Below are 9,460 nucleotides of genomic sequence, written 5' to 3'. Positions count from 1 at the left end.
TGGCCTTTACAATCATATCATCAACATAAACTTCGACTTCTCTATCTATCATGTCATGGAGTAAAGCTGTAGCTGCTCTTTGGTATGTCGCACCAGCATTCTTAAGACCAAATGGCATTACCCGATAGCAATATGTCCCCCATTGTGTAATGAACGAGGTTTTAGCCATGTCCTCGGGTGCCATCTTAATTTGATTGTAGCCCGAGAAACCATCCATGAATGATAGTAATTCATGCCCGGCCGTATTGTCTACCAGGATATCGATATGTGGTAGAGGGAAATCATCTTTTGGACTTGCCTTGTTCAAATCCCTGAAATCTACACACATTCTCACCTTTCCATCTTTCTTCGGTACAGGTACTATATTTGCGAGCCATTCTGGATATTCCACCACTTGCAGAAATCCAGCATTCAACTGCTTAGTAACTAACCTCTTCTTCTACTTTCAAGACCCACTCGGGCTTCATTCTCCTTAGCTTCTGCTTTTTAGGTTTAATATCAGGTAACAAAGGTAGCTTGTGCTGAACAATGTCTTCGCTCAACCTGGGCATATCTTTGTAGGACCAGGCAAAAACTTCTTTATATTCCTTAAGTAGGTTTATTAATTCATCGCGCTCTTCAGAGGATAGAGTATTTCCAATTCGTATTTCCTGTATTAAATCTTCTGTTCCGATGTTTATAATTTCGATTTCATCTTTAAGAGGCTGGGCTCGGCGCTCCTCCTCTTGTTTGAGCATATGCTGCAATTCAAGGGGAGTTTCGTCGATCCCTTCTTCCTCGTCTGAGGAGGGAGTGTTATCATTATTAAAGTCAGAAGCAAACACAGAGACATACTGAGAATCAGATTTCATTGAATTGAAAGAAATTACATCATTATCATTGGACTCATCCTGAACAGGCTCAGGATTCACATAGTAAATAAACTCAGAAAATGACTCGCCTGGACTAGGCACTGACACTAATTCAATCGACTTGACTAGACTTGACTTAGCAATACATCAGAACTCCAGTTTGAAAGATTTTCTGTTGCGGGTGCAATCTGACTCTGAGGTTCAGTAAAGGTATCATTACTCTGAATAACTGCCACCAGTACATCTTCACAATCTGTCTCTTCTTGTTCTTCAGAATAGTAATCAACATCAAGCACATTTTCTTCAAACAAAGATCCCAGCACATCTGGCTCAAGGTAGACTAACCAGTCCTCAACAGCTTTCTCAACATAATATATCGGCGGTTCTGTTTCTGGGAGAGCAAGGCCACTGAATATTTCAAAACCGGGTATCATGATCCCTGTCACTGAGTCATACCATGGTTCAGAAAACCCATAGTATGTAGAGGTCTCACCTTCTTTGATAAAATGACCATTCATCGATAAGGAATATGGAGCCATTGGGAGTACCCTTCCGGTGCGGCGGACTTCTTCCTTCAATTTCAACAATTCTTCCATGACCTCCTCCTCCTCCTCAGTAGGTACATATCCAAGACCGAAAATTCCATGGTTTGCTTTGATTGGGCGCCAGTGAGATGCCTTGCTTGGATCACGGCCCAAATTCATACCAGGAAAGTAATTCATTTTTCTCATCATCTTGGCAACCACAGGACTGATGGCAAACCGCAAACACAACTCCTCCCGAGAGGCATCCTCATAAGAAATAGCAGCAACGTCGAATACGAAACCATTCAAGTTGTAGTCATCTGCTTTTGCAACTGGAAGGATCAAGGTTTCTCCTGTTATCTGCCCTATTTCTGGCTCTTCGTCACCTCTGACAGTGAACAACTTCCCACCTTTGATGAACTTCAGTTTTTGGTGAAGGGTTGAAGCAACAGCACCTTCCTTATGCAACCAGGGACATCCTAGAAGCATATTGAACGAGGCTTTGATATCAATAACTTGAAACTCAACCTCAAATTCTTGACTGCCTATAATGATCTTGGTGGTGAGGACTCCGACCACATTTCTGCGGGTGTTGTCATATGCGAGGATACCAAGGGTTGATTCGGCAAAATCAGTGGGACCGAAACCCAAGGTAATGGCAGTTCTCAATGGACACACATTCAAGGCGGATCCGTTATCTACCAACACAGATGGTACTTTCTTGCCTCCACAGACAATAGTGACATGAAGAGCTCTAGCATGATTCCGACCTTGAGGAGGCAGCTCCTGATCTGAGAAACTAATGGCCCTGGTGGCCTGGGTTAGAGCAACAACTTCAGCCAGTTGCTCCGGAGATATCTCTGAGGATACCTGTCTGGTATTCAATTCTTTTAACACGGCTTCTCTGTGTTTCTTTGATGCTATCAACAATCCCCATACAGATATAACAGCCTGAGTTTTCTTCAACTACTGCACAACTTCATCATCTGGATCTTTCAGATATTGCGGCTCCTCTCCTCGAGCCAATGCCCCTGGATTTTCGACTCTCAATTCAGCAGGTTTGAAAATCCTTCCGCCCCTTGTCACATGTCTGACTTCATCCAATTCAGGCTCATCATAAGTGATAATTTGAGGGACTTGTGGCTCGTAGGTGATTACCAAGGGAGGTACTGACTCTCTTGGGTATGATTCATCACAGAAGATGATTTAGGGTTCAGAAGCGGCTTCTAAAGCACATATGAGGGTGAGAGGGTCAAACTCAGGATCTCCTATGGTTATGGCATTAACGGCAGCAGGAGGATTTGCATGACCAGGCAGCGGGTTTTGGGTGACATTGGGTCTTGGCTGGAAGGCAATGACTTTCTCATCAATGAGTTTCTGGATTCTATATTTCAAGGCAATGCAGTTGTCAGTAAGATGACCAGGACCTCTGTGATACTCACAGTGTAGGTCAGCTCACCAATTTGCAGGTAGAGGATTGGGGGGAGGCCGGATGGCAGGTAGGGTTATGCGACCTGAAGCCAGACACTGCTTAAGCACCTCTGAAGATGGAATGGGAAGAGGGGTAAATTCTACCCGGGTTTGTTGCCGAGGTGCGGTCGCTGGTTGAGCATAGTCCATCACTAAAGGTTCTTGGGATTTAGAGGGCTGAGCATTGGAACGAGAGATACTACTGACTTGGGCTGGCATGGATTTTTTGAAATCTCTGGGGTTTGGGTTGCTACGGTTAAATACACCTTGAGCCATAGCCTCCTCTATCTGGGTGCCTGCCACAATGAAGTGCTTGAAGTCTGGATAATATTGTAATGACATGTGATACTAGAGTTGGGGGGAAATATTTTTCATGATTATTTGAACCTGCTCCTCCTCAGACAGGCGCTCCATCATCTGAGCTGCTATTCTCCTCCATCTTGTCACAAAAATCAGAAAGGATTCCCTCGAGTCTTGCTTTGTTCTCTCTAAATCCTTTCTGGTGATTTCTGTCCCATCATCATATTTGAATTGCCTGATGAATTGCTCGCCGATATCCTTCCATGTCCTGTAACGAGTCTTGTCCAAGACCATGAACCATCTCCTAGCAACCTTGGTTAGGGAAACTGAGAACAATTGATCCATTTGCTCAGGAGATAAGCCTTGAGGCTGACACATGATGGTGAACATTTGCAAATGTGTGATTGGACAACCCACACCATCATATTTGTCGAAATCGGGCATTTGAAAATTAGCAGGAAGGCGAATTTCGGGAAATAGAGTAAGATCACTGGGATTGAAACCACCCTGGTCTTGAAACTGAATGTCTTGAACTTTCCTGGTAAGAGTCTCTAATTTCTCCATAACAGACTTATCAACCATGAACTGAGAAGGCCTACTGCGATCCTCGCTGTACTGCTATTTTTCTAAGTCTTCTTCGACTTTATCAGGGATATTGATGAACACTGGTTGGGCAGGTGCTGCTGAAGTAGCTGCTTGGTGCATAGGCCCTTTATCCTTGGACAACGACGGTCCCAACTTTTCAGAAAGCTGAGCCTTGATAACTCGGTTATCTTCTTTGAGTTCTTGAAGCTGCTGGAGAATCAAGGTAAGAGTATCGGTAATAGCAGCAGGTGGAAGGCCATCTTGGTTATCTGTCATTGGTGAGGATGAGAAAGAAGGAGATGCTGGGGTTCTCAGAGAGGGTGGTAGAGAGACAGAATTCCTCTCCAATCGTGAAGAGACCCGAACCTAAGGAGTAGTAGGGTTAGCTATGATGTTTACTTCCCTGTAATATTTGAAAGACACATTTTAAAATCACGGAAAGAAGTAAACAATGACGCATGCATAGACTAGGATAATGAGAGAGAAAGATGAACTTTATTGATCAATCATTAAAGCTTGAGTACAGGGTTCATTCTTTCAAAGATAAACGGATAAGATTAAACATGGAACTAAGCATTCTTTTTAGACTTCTTCTTTGGACGACAATCTTGCTCAGCTGACTCTTTTAGAGGTTTGATGATCCTGACATCCCAAGCAGATGAAACGGCTTTGACAACCTTGGGCTTGAGATCCTCAGGCGGATAAAAATGACGAAGGGGAGGCACAATAGATTGCTCCCTTCCATACTGACGCAGGATCCTGGTAAGAACATAAAAGGAAGTCTTTTCGAGGCCAAGAAGGCGAACATAGTTAGCTTCTCCAGTGTTGAAGACAGCTTCTTGGATTCCAGGAATTTGCCAATAAATTTGATCTTGTTGGCGAGAATTGAACCATTCAACCCAATCGCTTTTATGATCGAAAGAAACATCATGACGCCATTCACTGAATGTGTATAACGTATGATCGAAATGGACAGGAGCTGCAATTTTTAGCTTGTGGCATAACCACACCTGGAGTAATGCAGGACATCTTGAGAAAAAACCAGCGAAGGAGCGAACATAGAGCCTGGACCTGAGCTGGCACGAAGACGAGCCATATCATCCAATCCATTGAAGGTTTCTGCAAGCATAGTAGGAATTGGATTGGCGCCACGATCCATTTGATCAACGAGGTCCAGAAGAACAGCTGACGCAAAGCGAGAAGGCTGGACAGTGAGGAACCTAGCAAATGAGCAGAATCTCAAAGCGCGCCGTCGGGCTTTTTGAATATCAACAGCACCAATGTGTCCAATAGGAGGGTAAATGTCAATCAGATGTTGCATGGACACTTCTTGGCCTTTCATGAAAGAGTTCATGGATTCATCTGGATTATTCATCAAGCGAAGGAACAAAGGACGATAATCTGGTACACAGGATGGCTTCACCAGAGGGCCATCTACAGGATATTCTAATAAGGCACACCATTCTTCAAAGGTGGGACACATTTCTTGGTTGCCAAAACGGAAGACATGATGATCGGGATCCCAACATTCTGATGCGGCATAAAGTAATCCCCAATCGAGCTTAATGGTTGCCACGTAGCCGAAGAGATTTTTCTCTTGCTCACTTATGGCATAGATATGGGATTCTCTTAATGTACCACGGATCCAATCAAGAATTGTACGAGTAGACATGGTGCCTGTAAGCCAAGAGAAGAGATACAAGAATGATCAAGATTACATGAACACGAGATTGGGATAAGTTCCTGCCAGTACAAAGAAAGTATGGATACATGATCAAATCACATGATAGAAGATTGAAAATCGTACGATCAAGAGATGGGATGAGATAGCATAGGATTGCTTTCAACGGATAGATCATGAATGACTAATCCTATGAGATCTTTGGAAATGATGGGATTTATATCCTAACCCCAAAGGGAAAGTTTTTAATCTTCGCACATTTTAATAGTATTACCTGAAGGCATCAAACCCTAATCCTAATCTAGCGGAGTGGAGAGAGGATCTCGACTCATGACTTTGTTTGTGTACCTAGGACCGATCGTAGCCATTGGAAGATGGACTACGGCCTAATCTAGACACAAATAGGTAGGATGTCCTAAGCTAGGCTCACACACGTGATGCACATGTGTTCGTATTCTACATGCATGTGTGGGTTAATCTAGGGGTAAGGCCAAGAATTCCCTTAGCGCGAATCCATGTTCGATATACTGTACCAGTGTCCGGCGTATAAGTACGTGAACAAGAGATCCGTTTACGCACCATAGGCTAAGGGTGGAATGCTTCTCTAGCACAGAGGCACCAGGTGATGAAATCCTAGTCAACCATGCTAGATAACACTCCGGGTTCCTAAAATAGGACGTGTGTGCATGTGAGATGCAGGGTTTAGATGCAAGTGATGTAAGTGTGTGCAATAAGTTCGCGCAATCTATGATGCCTTCAGGTTTTGTTAGATTGAGTTCAAGTAAAATGTGATGAGAAAATAAAGCAAGACAAATAAGCTAATCTAGCAAACATAAAAGAGATGGAGTTTTTATGAGCCAGTTAAATTAAATTCAAATGAGTTACCTTTTGAAATTTTAATGAAGTTAGGTGGTCCCCAGCAAAGTCGCCAAACTGTGAGACCCAATCCCGCGAGAGGGGTGGGGCGCGTGCCGCCACGCCCTCTCTTGGTCTCTCGTACCCACGCGATTGGCGTGTGCATTTTTTTTTATTGATTTTAATTCATCTTTTATGTGAACTTGGGATCACTAAGGCAATCCGAATTCCACACAAAAGAGACTGACAGAGTCGCCACCTAGATGTGGGATCTAGGACCCATAATTAACCAGAAATCTAGACTCGCTACCTGGTTACGAGAATGGAAGGTATGGGGAGTTATCCACCACATGCACCATTCCTCCCCGATAATCGGTCTTCGATTCCAAAAGCTAACTCTTTTAAATTTATTTTAAATGGCTCATTCAACTCTATGTTAATGTGCAAACTAAGTGACATGCATCCTATGATCTAATTTCAATGTGAATCCTAAATATGTATCTTGATTTCTTAATTTGTCTGGATTCAATCTAAGTGAAAGTTCTCCTAAAATTCTAATTTCATGGAAAATCCTAAGTGATTTGATTAAGCATTTACAAGAAAATTAATATACAAAACACCACAATTAGTTGTAGTGCCGACTCACGGTTGGTATGCCATCAGACATCCAAGCTGCCTACGTACCCAAGCCTCACTGGGATCAGAGCCGACGTAGTTCGGTGCACCTAAGCTAAGCTACTTATGCCTAACTCAACTAAGACACCGATCTAGACTGATTTGACTGTTTCAACAGTTTTAAGAGGAGTTATTTAATTCAAGTTGAGGATTTTATTATCCTAGGATTTCATCTAAGATACTATATGATTCTTATCTAAATGCAAGTTATTTCTTGGACTAATGCAGGTTAGCTTACATCCTAGTTTACTAGGCTTGTCCTAGGGAAAAGATTGGGTGACTAGTGTAACTAGACCTATGGCACGGTTGCTATTCATAGCAAGCGTCCGTGATTAGGCTGGACTCCTAACTCTAGGACTCCCTAAAACCTAAGACTCCCTAAAACTTAGGACACGACACGACACCAGTGTTCCTAAATTGGGCTCTAATGGTTCTTACGACGGAAACCATAATCCAATGGTTCCGAGAGACACGAGATGAATCGATTTCAGTTCTTGAAGTTAATGAATTTCATATTTTAAGGATTTTCAGTTTATAGACAATTAAGGAATACCAATGGTTTTAGGGTTCACCAATTTCGGCCCAGAATGGCATCCAAGGGAGGGAATCGTGCACTCTTTCCTTGCGCAATTTAATACTTAGGTTATAGCATCTTATTGGCTGGCATATCTCAGGATTTCCGTGGACAGTAACCTCGGAGCCAACAACATGCTATAGCTTAAATATTCAAATTGTCAAAGATCAGTTGCAATTAGGATACGATTATGGATGCACTGGCCATTTTTCTAGGAAAATCTAAAGATCCTAAAATTTCTGTTTCAATGAATTGAGGAGTGAATATGTGACAGAATTTTAAGGTTCTTTTAGAAGCTTTAACCTGATTTTTAATTAATTTCAATATTTTAATGGATTTTATCAATTTTAAACCATATGAGTGGTTTTACAAGTGAAACTGTTGCAAAAAAATTCGAAATGAGTTTAAACTTCTACAGAAACAAGATATGATGAGATGTAACTTATTGGAAGATTTTTACAGATTTTAACGTTAAGCTCATATTTAATTTTGATTTAACAATTAATTGACCAGATTGCAAAAATAACACAGAAACTACTAGAAATAGAAATCTAAATTCAATGAAATTTCTACAGTAGTAAGATATAAGTAAAAATAGCATGATGTGAGATTTTCATGAATTTTAAAAACTATGTACTATCAATTTCGGATTTTTCAATTTTCAGACCAGATTATGAATTAACACTACATCACATATGAAACAAGATCTAAATCACTTGAAAATTTTACAAAAACTAGATATCTGAAAATAAGACTACTGTAAAAATTTTGGGAATTTTATCTGTGATCTGATGTCTGTAACAATTCTCCCAAAATCTGATAATTTTCAAAGAAATCATAAAATAATATACCAAACCAATTCCAAAAATTCTCAACAATTCATGGTAGAATGTACCAGTATTATATTATGTTCCCACAAAATTTCATTAATTTACGAATCCGTTTGGTATATAATTTATTTTTCTTCGTCGAAAAGATATTTTTAAAGAGTTTTCTATTTTTAAAACACGATTTTCGAGAAAATTACGACTCCGGAAAATGTCCTCCAACCTTGTTCTGATGTGATGAACACAAGAAAAATTTAAAATTACAAAAAATAGATCATCCTGAGATGGCTATTTTTTCGAATTTCGTAATTTCTCAACCATTATTTTAAATAAAATTCTACTCTTCCCTCAAATTCTAAAAAACCGTTGATCCAATGTCTGACCCGACCCGATTGTTATTTTACTCTATTTAGATAGATCATTGTATTAAATTTTGAGACGAAACAGAATTGAAACACTCATGCAGATCATGATTTTAAGGACACACATTTAAAACTAAATTAAATTCATTTAAATGCTTAAAATCATGCAAAAATCTAAAAAAATACCAAATAATTCTGAAAAAATCCGGGAACAGTGTACCAACCTGTGATGGAGTTCCTCGCCAAATCCGAGAGCCGAAAAATCCTGAAAATCTCGCCGACGCTCGATCCGATGTCCGCCTTCTTTCTTCCCTTCTTTTTTTGTTTCTCTCACTGTGGAGAGGGAGAGAGGGAAAGATTGAGAGAGAATGAGAGCGAGCACGAGTGATAGAGAGGGAGTTGAGAGATGGAGAGTGAGAGAGGCAGAGAGTGGAGTGAGAGTGAGAGAGAGTGAAACAGGGAGTGGAGTGTGAGACAGAGATCGAGAGAATGAGATTGAGAGAGTGAGATTGAGACAGAGAGGGGGAGGGATGAGCGTGAGAGAGGAAGAGAGAGTATGAGAGAGAGAGAGAGAGAGAGAGAGAGAAGAAAACAGAGTATAGATGTATACTCTGTTTTTCACGTTTTTTTTTTTTCAAAAAAACCCAGAAAACGAAAGAGAGAGCTTGAGGGAGATATAGAGAAAGGGTGATGGGGAGATGGAGAGTGGCCAGGAGAGTGTGAGAGACCGAGAATGGGAGATTAAGAGAGACAGAG

This window comes from Tasmannia lanceolata, unplaced genomic scaffold (genome assembly GCF_043159265.1).
Source record: "Tasmannia lanceolata isolate RefF3 unplaced genomic scaffold, GAP_Taslan_0.1 ptg000015l, whole genome shotgun sequence".
Taxonomy (NCBI): Eukaryota; Viridiplantae; Streptophyta; class Magnoliopsida; order Canellales; family Winteraceae; genus Tasmannia; species Tasmannia lanceolata.
Note: the sequence above shows the minus strand (reverse complement) of the source record.